Source organism: Arachis stenosperma, chromosome 5, assembly GCF_014773155.1.
Source record: "Arachis stenosperma cultivar V10309 chromosome 5, arast.V10309.gnm1.PFL2, whole genome shotgun sequence".
In the NCBI taxonomy this organism is placed as follows: Eukaryota; Viridiplantae; Streptophyta; class Magnoliopsida; order Fabales; family Fabaceae; genus Arachis; species Arachis stenosperma.
Window position 1 is genome coordinate 87,468,396 of NC_080381.1, and position 12,505 is coordinate 87,480,900.

Here is a 12,505-nt window from a genome sequence, read left to right on the forward strand (position 1 = left end):
GTACCTCAAGTTTTAATGCAATTACTACTATTTTCTATTCAATTCGATTTATTCCTGTTCTAAGATACCATTTGTACTTCAACCTGATGGAGGTGATAATCCGTGACAGTCATCATCATCCATCCTTATGAACGCGTGCCTGACAACCACTTCCATTCTACAAACGAGAGCTAAAGTGCATATCTCTTGGATTCCTGATGCACTACGCATGGTTGCCCCTCGCCTGACAACCGAGCCTTCCATTCTGTGAGATCAGAGTCTTCGTGGTATAAGCTAGAATTGATGACGGCATTCATGAGAATCCGGAAGATCTAAACCTTGTCTGTGGTATTCCGAGTAGGATTCTGGGATTGAATGACTGTGACGAGCTTCAAACACGCGATTGTTGGGCATGATGACAAACGCAAAAGAATCAACGGATTCTATTCCGACATGATCGAGAATCGACAGATGATTAGCCGTGCAGTGTCAGAGCATTTGGACCTTTTTCACTGAGAGGATGGGATGTAGCCATTGACAACGGTGATGCCTGATGAGCGGATAATTTGTACGCTTTTTGGCATTGTTTTTAGTATGTTTTTAGTATATTTGGTTTAGTTTTTAGTATATTTTTATTAGTTTTTAGTTAAAATTCACTTTTCTGGACTTTACTATGAGTTTGTGTGTTTTTCTGTGATTTCAGGTATTTTCTGGCTGAAATTGAGGGACCTGAGCAAAAATCTGATTCAGAGACTGAAAAGGACTGTAGATGCTGTTGGATTCTGACCTCCCTGCACTCGAAGTGAATTTTCTGGAGCTACAGAAGCCTAATTGGCGCGCTCTCAACGGCGTTGGAAAGTAGACATCCTGGGCTTTCCAGCAATATATGATAGTCCATACTTTGCCCAAGATTTGATGGCCCAAACTGGCGTTCAAAGTCACCTTCAGAAATTCCAGCGTTAAACGCCGGAACTGGCACCAAAGTGGGAGTTAAACGCCCAAACTGGCACAAAAGCTGGCGTTTAACTCCAAGAAGAGTCTCTACACGAAAATGCTTCATTGCTCAGCCCAAGCACACACCAAGTGGGCCCGGAAGTGGATTTTTATGTCATTTACTCATCTTTGTAAACCTTAGGCTACTAGTTTTCTATAAGTAGGACCTTTTACTATTGTATTTTCATCTTGGTAGCTATCTTTGTTCTTATGCTATCTTAGATCATTGGGAGGCTGGCCTCACGGCCATGCCTAGACCTTGTTCTTATGTATTTTCAACGGTGGAGTTTCTACACACCATAGATTAAGGTGTGGAGCTCTGCTGTACCTCGAGTATTAATGCAATTACTATTGTTCTTCTATTCAATTCCGTGAGATCAGAGTCTTCGTGGTATAGGCTAGAACTGATGGCGGCATTCAAGAGAATCCGGAAGGTCTAAACCTTGTCTGTGGTATTCTGAGTAGGATTCAATGATTGAATGACTGTGACGAGCTTCAAACTCCTGAGGGCGGGGCGTTAGTGACAGACGCAAAAGAATCACTGGATTCTATTCCGGCCTGATTGAGAACCGACAGATGGATAGCCGTGCCGTGACAGGGTGCGTTGAACATTTCCACTGAGAGGATGGGAGGTAGCCACTAACAACGGTGAAACGCTTGCATAAGCTTGCCATGGAAAGGAGTAAGAAGGATTGGATGAAGACGGTAGGAAAGCAGAGAGACGGAAGGGATCAAGCATCTTCATACGCTTATCTGAAATTCCTACCAATGAATTACATAAGTATCTCTATCTTTATCTTTATGTTTTATTCATCATCTATACCCATTTGAGTCTGCCTGACTAAGATTTACAAGGTGACCATAGCTTGCTTCATACCAACAATCTCCGTGGGATCGACCCTTACTCGCGTAAGGTTTATTACTTGGACGACCCAGTGCACTTGCTGGTTAGTTGTGCGAAGTTGTAGTGATCACAATTTTGTGCACCAAGTTTTTGGCGCCGTTGCCGGGGATTGTTGAGTTTGGACAACTAACGGTTCATCTTGTTGCTTAGATTAGGTATTTTTTTTTTCAGAGTTCTTAAGAATAAATTCTAGTGTTTCAAGGTGATGTTCTTATCATCACCAAAGCTGATTGATTCTCATCAATTTAGCTCTTGAATGCAATGTCCTGCTGAAGCTTGGCTATCCATGTCTAATTCCTTTAGACTAAAGCTTTAGACTAACATTGCATGATTCCTGGAATTCTCATTAAGAATTTTGATATCTTTATTTTCTTTTCCACTTAATTTTCGAAAAAATCCAAAAATTTTACAAAATCATAAAAACCAAAAATATTTTATGTTTCTTGTTTGAGTCTAGTGTCTAATTTTAAGTTTGGTGTCTTGCATACATTGTTTATTTGATCTTGGTTCTATTTTCAAGTCAATAGTACAGGGAACTGAAGATTCAGAACATGCAGCAGAAGAATTACACAGAAAAAGCTGGGCGTTCAAAACGCCCAGTGAAGAAGGACAGAATGGCATTTAAACGCCAGCCAGGGTGTCTGGTTAGGCGTTTAACGCCGAAAAAGGTAGTGCATTGGGCGTTAAACGCCAGAATGTGCACCATTCTGGGCGTTTAACGCCAGGATGGCACGAGGGGGAGGATTTTGTTTTCAAATCAATTTTTTTCAAGTTTTCAAAGTTTTTCAAAATCAAATCTTTTTCAAATCATATCTTTTCAATCAAATGTTTTCAAAATCAATTTCTTTCCTTTTTCAAAGATACTTGCTATCAATTAATGATTTGATTCAACATTTCAAGTATGTTGCCTTTTCTGATGAGAAAGGTTTAATGTTTGAATCATATCTTTTCTTGTTAGCCAAGTCATTAATTTTTTTTTTCAAATCTTTTTAAAATTGTTTTCAAATCATATCATTTCAATCATATTTTTTTAAAACCATAACTTTTCAATCATATCTTTTTAATCACATCTTTTTCAAAATAATCTTCAATCATATCTTTTTAAATTCTAATTTCAAAATCTTTTTCAAAAATTACTTGATTTCTTTCCCACTCTTGGTTTTCGAAAATCAATTAAAGTTTTTCAAAATGTTTTTAAAATCTTTTTAATTAATTTTCGAAAAAACCTCTTCCCCTCTTCTCACATCCTTCTATTTATGGAGTATCACTCCTCCTCAATGCACAATTCGAACTCTATCTTACTAAGTTCGAATTCTTCTACCTCTTTCTTCTATTTTTCTTTTCCTCTGACACCTCAAGGAATCTCTATACTGTGACATAGAGGATTCCATATTTTCTTGTTCTCTTCTCTTTTATATGAGCAGGAACAAAGACAAAGGCATTCTTGTTGAAGCTGATCCTGAACCTGAAAGGACCCTGAAGAGAAAGCTAAGAGAAGCTAAGGCACAACTCTCTGCAGAGGACCTAACAGAAATCTTCAAAGAAGAAGAACACATGGCAGCCGAAAACAACAACAATGCCAACAATGCAAGGAAGGTGCTTGGTGACTTTACTGCACCTACTCCCGACATCTATGGGAGAAGCATCTCTATCCCTGCCATTGGAGCAAACAACTTTGAGCATAAGCCTCAATTAGTTTCTCTAATGCAACAGAATTGCAAGTTCCATGGACTTCCACTGGAAGATCCTCATCAGTTCTTAGCTGAATTCTTGCAAATCTGTGACACTGTCAAGACTAATGAGGTTAACCCTGAGGTCTACAGACTTATGCTATTCCCTTTTGCTGTAAGAGACAGAGCTAGGACATGGTTGGACTCTCAACCTAAAGAAAGCCTGGACTCATGGGAAAAGCTAGTCAATGCCTTCTTGGCAAAGTTTTTTCCACCTCAAAAATTGAGTAAGCTTAGAGTGGAAGTCCAAACCTTCAGACAGAAGGATGGAGAATCCCTCTATGAAGCTTGGGAAAGATACAAACAATTGATCAGAAAATGTCCTTCTGACATGCTTTCTGAATGGAGCATCATAGGTATTTTCTATGATGGTCTCTCTGAACTATCCAAGATGTCTTTGGATAGCTCTGCTGGAGGATCTCTTCATCTGAAGAAGACGCCTACAGAAGCTCAAGAACTAATTGAAATGGTTGCAAATAACCAATTCATGTACACTTCTGAAAGGAATCATGTGAACAATGGGACTAATCAGAAGAAAGGAGTTCTTGAGATTGATACTCTGAATGCCATTCTGGCTCAGAACAAGATACTGACTCAACAAGTCAATTTGATTTCTCAAAGTCTGTCTAGAATGTAAAATGCACCAAGCAGTACTAAGGATACTTCATCTGAAGAAGAAGCTTATGATCCTGAGAACCCTTCAATGGAAGAGGTGAATTACATGGGAGAACCCTATGGAAACACCTATAATTCTTCATGGAGAAATCACCCAAATCTCTCATGGAAGGATCAACAGAGACCTCAACAAGGTTTCAACAACAATAATGGTGGAAGAAACAGGTTTAGCACTGGCAAGCCTTTTCCATCATCTTCTCAGCAACAGACAGAGAATTCTAAGCAGAACCACTCTGACTTAGCAACCATGGTCTCTGATCTAATCAAAACCACTCAAAGTTTCATGACTGAAACAAGGTCCTCCATTAGGAATTTGGAGGCACAAGTGGGACAGCTGAGCAAGAAAATTACTGAACTCCCTCCTAGTACTCTTCCAAGCAATACAAAAGAAAATCCAAAAGGAGAGTGCAAGGCCATCAACATGGGCGAATTTGGAGAGGAAGGAGAGGAAGTGAACGCCACTGAGGAAGACCTCACTGGGCGTGCACTAGCCTCTAATGAGTTCCCTAATGAGGAACCATGGGAATCTGAGGCTCAAAATGAGACCATAGAGATTCCATTGGACTTACTTCTGCCTTTCATGAGCTCTGATGAGTATTCCTCCTCTGAAGAGGATGAGTATGTCACTGAAGAGCAAGTTGCTAAATACCTTGGAGCAATCATGAAGTTAAATGACAAGTTATTTGGAAAAGAGACTTGGGAGAACGAACCTCCTTTGCTCACCAAAGAATTGGATGACTTGTCTAGGCAGAAATTACCTCAAAAGAGGCAGGACCCTGGGAAGTTCTCCATACCTTGTACCATAGGCACATTGACCTTCAAGAATGCTCTGTGTGACTTAGGGTCAAGTGTAAACCTCATGCCTCTCTTTGTAATGGAGAAGCTAGGGATCTTTGAGGTACAAGCTGCAAGAATCTCACTAGAGATGGCAGACAATTCAAGAAAACAAGCTTATGGACTTGTAGAGGATGTTCTGGTAAAGATTGAAGGCCATTACATCCCTGCTGATTTCATAGTCCTAGAGACTGGGAAGTGCATGGATGAATCTATCATCCTTGGCAGACCCTTCCTAGCCACAGCAAAGGCTGTGATTGATGTTGATGGAGGTGAACTGATCATTCAAGTGAATGAAGAATCCTTTGTGTTTAAGGCTCAAGGATATCCCTCTGTCACCATGGAGAGGAAGCATGAAGAGCTTCTCTCAAATCAGAGTCAAACAGAGCCCCCACAGTCAAACTCTAAGTTTGGTGTTGGGAGGCCACAACCAAACTCTAAGTTTGGTGTTGAACCCCCACATTCAAACTCTAAGTTTGGTGTTGGGAGGTTCCAACATTGCTCTGAGTATCTGTGAGGCTCCATGAGAGCCCTTTGTCAAGCTACTGACATTAAAGAAGCGCTTGTTGGGAGGCAACCCAATGTTATATTTTATATATTTTACTTTGTTATTTTATTTTATTTTGTAGGTTGATGATCATGAGAAGTCACAAAATCAATTGAAAAATCAAAAACAGAATGAAAAACAGGAAGAAAAACAGCACACCCTGGAGGAAGAACCTACTGGCGTTTAAACGCCAGTAAGTCTAGCAGATGGGCGTTTAACGCCCAGTCTGGCACCATTCTGGGTGTTTAACGCCAAAAAGGGGCACCAGACTGGCGTTAAACGCCAGGAAAGGGCAAGAACCTGGCGTTAAACGCCAGAAATGGGCACCAGCCCGGCGTTTAACGCCAGAATTGGCTCAAAATGCATTTTTGCATGCCATTTGGTGCAGGGATGACTTTTCCTTGACACCTTAGGATCTGTGGACCCCACAGGATCCCCACCAACCCCACCACTCTCTCTCTTCTTCACCCATTCACCAATCACCTCAACACCTCTTCCCCAAAAACCCTTCACCTATCAAATCCCATCTTTCTCTTCACCACTCACATCCATCCTTCGTAAAACCCCACCTACCTCACCCTTCAAATTCAAAACACTTTCCCTCCCAAACCCACCCATACATGACCGAACCATGAACCCCCCTCTCCTATATAAACCCTTCCTCACCCCTTCATTTTCACACACCCTAAACACCACTTCTCCCCCCTCTTTGGCCGAACACAAAGCCATTCCCTTCTTCCTCATTTCTTCTTCTTCTACTCTCTTCTTTCTTCTTTTGCTCAAGGACGAGCAAACCTTTTAAGTTTGGTGTGGTAAAAGCATTGCTTTTTGTTTTTCCATAACCATTTATGGCATCCAAGGCCGGAGAAACCTCTAGAAAGAGGAAAGGGAAGGCAAAAGCTTCTACCTCGGAGTCATGGGAGATGGAGAGATTCATCTCAAGGGTGCATCAAGACCACTTCTATGAAGTTGTGGCCTTGAAGAAGGTGATCCCCGAGGTCCCTTTTTCACTCAAAAAGAGTGAATATCCGGAGATCCGACATGAGATCCGAAGAAGAGGTTGGGAAGTTCTCACCAACCCCATTCAACAAGTCGGAATCTTAATGGTTCAAGAGTTCTATGCCAATGCATGGATCACCAAGAACCATGATCAAAGTGTGAACCCGGATCCAAATAATTGGCTTACTATGGTTCGGGGAAAATACTTGGATTTTAGTCCGGAAAATATAAGGTTGGCATTCAACTTGCCTATGATGCAAGGAGATGAACATCCTTACACTAGAAGGGTCAACTTTGATCAAAGGTTGGACCAAGTCCTCACTGACATTTGTGAAGAGGGCGCCCAATGGAAGAGAGATTCAAGAGGGAAGCCGGTTCAACTAAGAAGGCATGACCTCAAGCCCGTGGCTAGAGGATGGTTGGAGTTTATCCAACGCTCAATCATTCCCACTAGCAACCGGTCCGAAGTTACTCTAGACCGGGCCATCATGATTCATAGCATCATGATTGGAGAAGAAGTGGAAGTTCATGAAGTTATAGCCCAAGAACTCTATAAGGTGGCAGACAAGTCCTCCACCTTGGCAAGGTTAGCCTTTCCTCACCTCATTTGTCACCTCTGTTATTCAGTTGGAGTTGACATAGAAGGAGACACCCCCATTGATGAGGATAAGCCCATCACTAAGAAAAGGATGGAGCAAACAAGAGACCCCTCTCATCATGAGATCCCTGAGATGCCTCAAGGGATGCACTTTCCTCCACAAGACTATTGGGAGCAACTGAACACCTCCCTAGGAGAATTGAGTTCCAACATGGGACAACTAAGGGTGGAGCACCAAGAACACTCCATTCTCCTCCATGAAATTAGAGAAGATCAAAGAATCATGAGAGAGGAGCAACAAAGACAAGGAAGAGACATTGAGGAGCTCAAGCACTCCATAAAACCTTCAAGAGGAAGAACAAGCCGCCATCACTAAGGTGGACCCGTTCTTTAATCTCCTTGTTCTTTATTTTCCTGTTTTTTCGAAAATATATGCTTTATGTTTATCCATGTTTGTGTCTTATGATCATTAGTGTCTTAGTGTCTATGCCTTAAAGTTATGAATGTCCTATGAATCCATCACCTTTCTTGAATAAAAAAATTGTTCTTAATTGAAAAAAAAAAGAATTGCATGAATTTTGAATTTTATAACAGTTTAATTATTTTGATGTGGTGGCAACACTTTTGTTTTCTGAATGCATGCTTAAACAGTGCATATGTCTTTTGAATTTGTGATTCATGAATGTTGGCTCTTGAAAGAATGATGAAAAAGGAGACATGTTACTGAGGATCTGAAAAATCATAAAAAAATGATTCTTGAAGCAAGAAAAAGCAGTGAATACAAAAAAAAAAAGAGAAAGAGAAAGACGAAAAAAGAAAAAAAAGAAAAGAAAAAGAAAAATAAAAGAAAAAGAAAGAAATAAAGTTGTGATCCAAGGCAAAAAGAGTGTGCTTAAGAACCCTGGACACCTCTAATTGGGGACTTTAGCAAAGCTGAGTCACAATCTGAAAAGGTTCACCCAATTTTGTGTCTGTGGCATGTATATATCCGGTGGTAATACTGGAAGACAGAGTGCTTTGGGCCACAGCCAAGACTCAATAAGTAGCTGTGTTCAAGAATCATTATACTTAGCTAGGAGAATCAATAACACTATCTGGATTCTGAGTTCCTAAAGAAGCCAATCATTCTGAGTTTCAAAGGATAGAGTGAGATGCCAAAACTGTTCAGAGGCAAAAAGCTAAAAGCCCCGCTCATCTAATTAATACTGATCTTCATAGATATTTTTGGAGTTCATTGCATATTCTCTTCTTTTTATCTTATTTGATTTTCAGTTGCTTGAGGACAAGCAACAATTTAAGTTTGGTGTTGTGATGAGCGGATAATTTGTACGCTTTTTGGCATTGTTTTTAGTATGTTTTTAGTATATTTGGTTTAGTTTTTAGTATATTTTTATTAGTTTTTAGTTAAAATTCACTTTTCTGGACTTTACTATGAGTTTGTGTGTTTTTCTGTGATTTCAGGTATTTTCTGGCTGAAATTGAGGGACCTGAGCAAAAATCTGATTCAGAGACTGAAAAGGACTGTAGATGCTGTTGGATTCTGACCTCCCTGCACTCGAAGTGGATTTTCTAGAGCTACAGAAGCCCAATTGGCACGCTCTCAACGGCGTTGGAAAGTAGACATCCTGGGCTTTCCAGCAATATATGATAGTCCATACTTTGCCCAAGATTTGATGGCCCAAACCGGCGTTCAAAGTCACCTTCAGAAATTTCAGCGTTAAACGCCGGAACTGGCACCAAAGTGGAAGTTAAACGCCCAAACTGGCACAAAAGTTGGCGTTTAACTCCAAGAAGAGTCTCTACACGAAAATGCTTCATTGCTCAGCCCAAGCACACACCAAGTGGGCCCAGAAGTGGATTTTTATGTCATTTACTCATCTTTGTAAACCTTAGGCTACTAGTTTTCTATAAGTAGGACCTTTTACTATTGTATTTTCATCTTGGTAGCTATCTTTGTTCTTATGCTATCTTAGATCATTGGGAGGCTGGCCTCACGGCCATGCCTAGACCTTGTTCTTATGTATTTTCAACGGTGGAGTTTCTACACACCATAGATTAAGGTGTGGAGCTCTGCTGTACCTCGAGTATTAATGCAATTACTATTGTTCTTCTATTCAATTCCGTGAGATCAGAGTCTTCGTGGTATAGGCTAGAACTGATGGCAGCATTCAAGAGAATCCGGAAGGTCTAAACCTTGTCTGTGGTATTCTGAGTAGGATTCAATGATTGAATGACTGTGACAAGCTTCAAACTCCTGAGGGCGGGGCGTTAGTGACAGACGCAAAAGAATCACTGGATTCTATTCCGGCCTGATTGAGAACCGACAGATGGATAGCCGTGCCGTGACAGGGTGCGTTGAACATTTCCACTGAGAGGATGGGAGGTAGCCACTGACAACGGTGAAACCCTTGCATAAGCTTGCCATGGAAAGGAGTAAGAAGGATTGGATGAAGACGGTAGGAAAGCAGAGAGACGGAAGGGATCAAGCATCTTCATACGCTTATCTGAAATTCCTACCAATGAATTACATAAGTATCTCTATCTTTATCTTTATGTTTTATTCATCATCTATACCCATTTGAGTATGCCTGACTAAGATTTACAAGGTGACCATAGCTTGCTTCATACCAACAATCTCCGTGGGATCGACCCTTACTCGCGTAAGGTTTATTACTTGGACGACCCAGTGCACTTGCTGGTTAGTTGTGCGAAGTTGTAGTGATCACAATTTCATGCACCAATGCCCTACATACAGCTTGCCATGGAAAGGATTAAGAAGGATTGGAAGAAAGCAGTAGGAAAGCAGAGATTCAGAAGGAACACAGCATCTCCATACACCTATCTGAAATCACCACTATTGAATTACATGACTAACTCTATCTTTATTTTCTGTTTATTTATTATTAATATTCGAAAGCTCGATAACCATTTATTATCCGCCTGACTGAGAATAACAAGATGACCATAGCTTGCTTTATACCAACAATCTCTATGGGATCGGCCCTTACTCACGTAAGGTTTATTACTTGGACGACCCAGTACACTTGCTGGTTAGTTGTGTGGAGTTGTGACAAAGTGTGATTCACGTTTGAGAGCACCAAGTCTTTGGAGCCATTGTTGATGATCACAATTTTGCCGATCAAGTTTTTGGCACCATTGCCGGGGATTGTTCGAGTATGGACAACTGGCGGTTCATCTTGTTGATCAGATTAGATAATTTTCTTTTATTGCGTTTTCAAAAAGTTTTGAAAAATATTTTTCAAAATTTCTGACCTGTTTTCGAAAAATTATTCTAAATTTTTAAGAATGAATTCTAGTGTTTCATGAAGTATGTTGAAGCTTAGCTGGCTGTAAAGCCCTGTCTAACTCAATTGGATTGAGGCTTCCAAACCATCAGCATAGAGGCAAGTTAATTGGAATATCAGCTGTTATATGCCTGATTTATATCTTCTGAAGCTGGCTAGCTATTAAGCCATGCCCAACCCTTGGATTGGAGCTTTAGGCTAGCATTGAAAGATTCCTGGAATTCTTATTAAAAATTTTGAATTTGTTGTTTTCTTTTTCCTATATGTTTTTTGAAAAAAATAAAAGAAAATACAAAAAAATTGTAAAATCATAAAAACCAAAAATATTTTGTGTTTCTTGTTTGAGTCTTGAGTCAATTTTTAAGTTTGGTGTCAATTGCATGTTCATCTTTTTCTTGTATTTTTCGAAAATTCATGCATGGTGTTTTTCATGATCTTCAAGTCGTTCTTGGTAAGTCTTCTTGTTTGATCTTGATGTTTTCTTGTTTTGTGTCTTTTATTGTTTTTCATGTGCATCTTTGCATTCATATTGTCTAAGCATTAAAGATTTCTAAGTTTGGTGTCTTGCATATTTTCTTTGCATCAAAAATTTTTCAAAAATATGTACTTGATGTTCATCATGATCTTCAAAGTGTTCTTGGTGTTCATCTTGACATTCATAGTATTCTTGCATGCATTAAGTGTTTTGATCCAAAATTTTCATGTTTTGGGTCATATTTGTGTTTTTCTCTCTCCTCATTAAATATTCAAAAAAATAAAAAAATATCTTTTCCTTATTTCTCCCAAAAATTCGAAATTTTGAGTTGACTTAGTCAAAAAAAATTTAAAATAAGTTGTTTCTTGTTAGTCAGGTCAAAATTTTAATTTTAAAAATCTTATCTTTTCAAAACTTTTTCAAAAAAATCAAATCTTTTTCATTTTTTATTTATTTTCAAAAATTTTAAAAATATTTTTTAAAAATCTTTTTCTTAATATTATTTCATGATTTTCGAAAATTACACTAACAATTAATGTGATTGATTCAAAAATTTGAAGTTTGTTACTTTCATGTTAAGAAAGGTTCAATCTTTAAATTCTAGAATCATATCTTTTAGTTTCTTGTTAGTTAAGTAATTAATTTTAATTTTAAAAATTAAATCTTTTTCAAAATATCTTTTTCTTAAAAACCATATCTTTTTATCATATCTTTTTAAATCATATCTTTTTCAAAAATTTGATTTCAAAATATCTTATCTAACTTCTTATCTTCTTATCTTTTCAAAATTGATTTTAATATCTTTTTCAACTAACTAATTAACTTTTTGTTTGTTTCTTATCTTTTTCAAAACCACCTAACTATTTTTCCCTCTCTAATTTTTCGAAAATATCTCACCTCTTTTTCAAAATTCTTTTTAATTAACTAATTGTTTCAAATTATAATTTTAATTTTAATTCTTCTTTTAATTTTCGATAATCACTAACTCCTTTTCAAAATTTATTTTCGAAAATCACTCTCTCTCTTCTTCTTCTATTTATTTATTTATCTGCTAACACTTCTCTCCATCTCAAATCACTGCCCCTATCCTTACCCTTGTGTTTGGATTATTCATTCTTCCACTACAAGAAAACAAGCTTTTTGCTACGCTTTTAAAGTGTGGCGAAAAGTCCAAAAAAGCGTAGCGATAGCTTTTCGCCACGTTTTTTGAGCTACCGGCACGCTTTTGAAAGGGTCACAACTGCAAGGGTGCCGGTTGCTCTATCGCCACGCTTTTAGTGACCTATCACCACACTTTTTTTCTTGCCACGCTTTTGCAGATCGCAACGCTTTAAAAGCGTGGCCATATGTGTGAGATATGGCTACGCTTTTAAAGCGTGCCAATAGCAAGATATGGCTACGCTTTTAAAGTGTGCCAATAGCAAGACATATGGCTACGCTTTAAAAGCGTGCCAATAGCTGTGAGA

General features: G+C 38.8%; 1 non-coding gene across 1 annotated transcript; it reads right to left on the bottom strand.

Annotated features, from left to right (window-relative positions):
* Positions 1 to 3,835: 3,835 nt before the first annotated feature.
* On the bottom strand, positions 3,836 to 3,943 carry LOC130984870 (small nucleolar RNA R71). Its single transcript, XR_009088776.1, has one exon. It is a non-coding gene; the product is annotated as a small nucleolar RNA R71 (small nucleolar RNA).
* Positions 3,944 to 12,505: the final 8,562 nt, after the last annotated feature.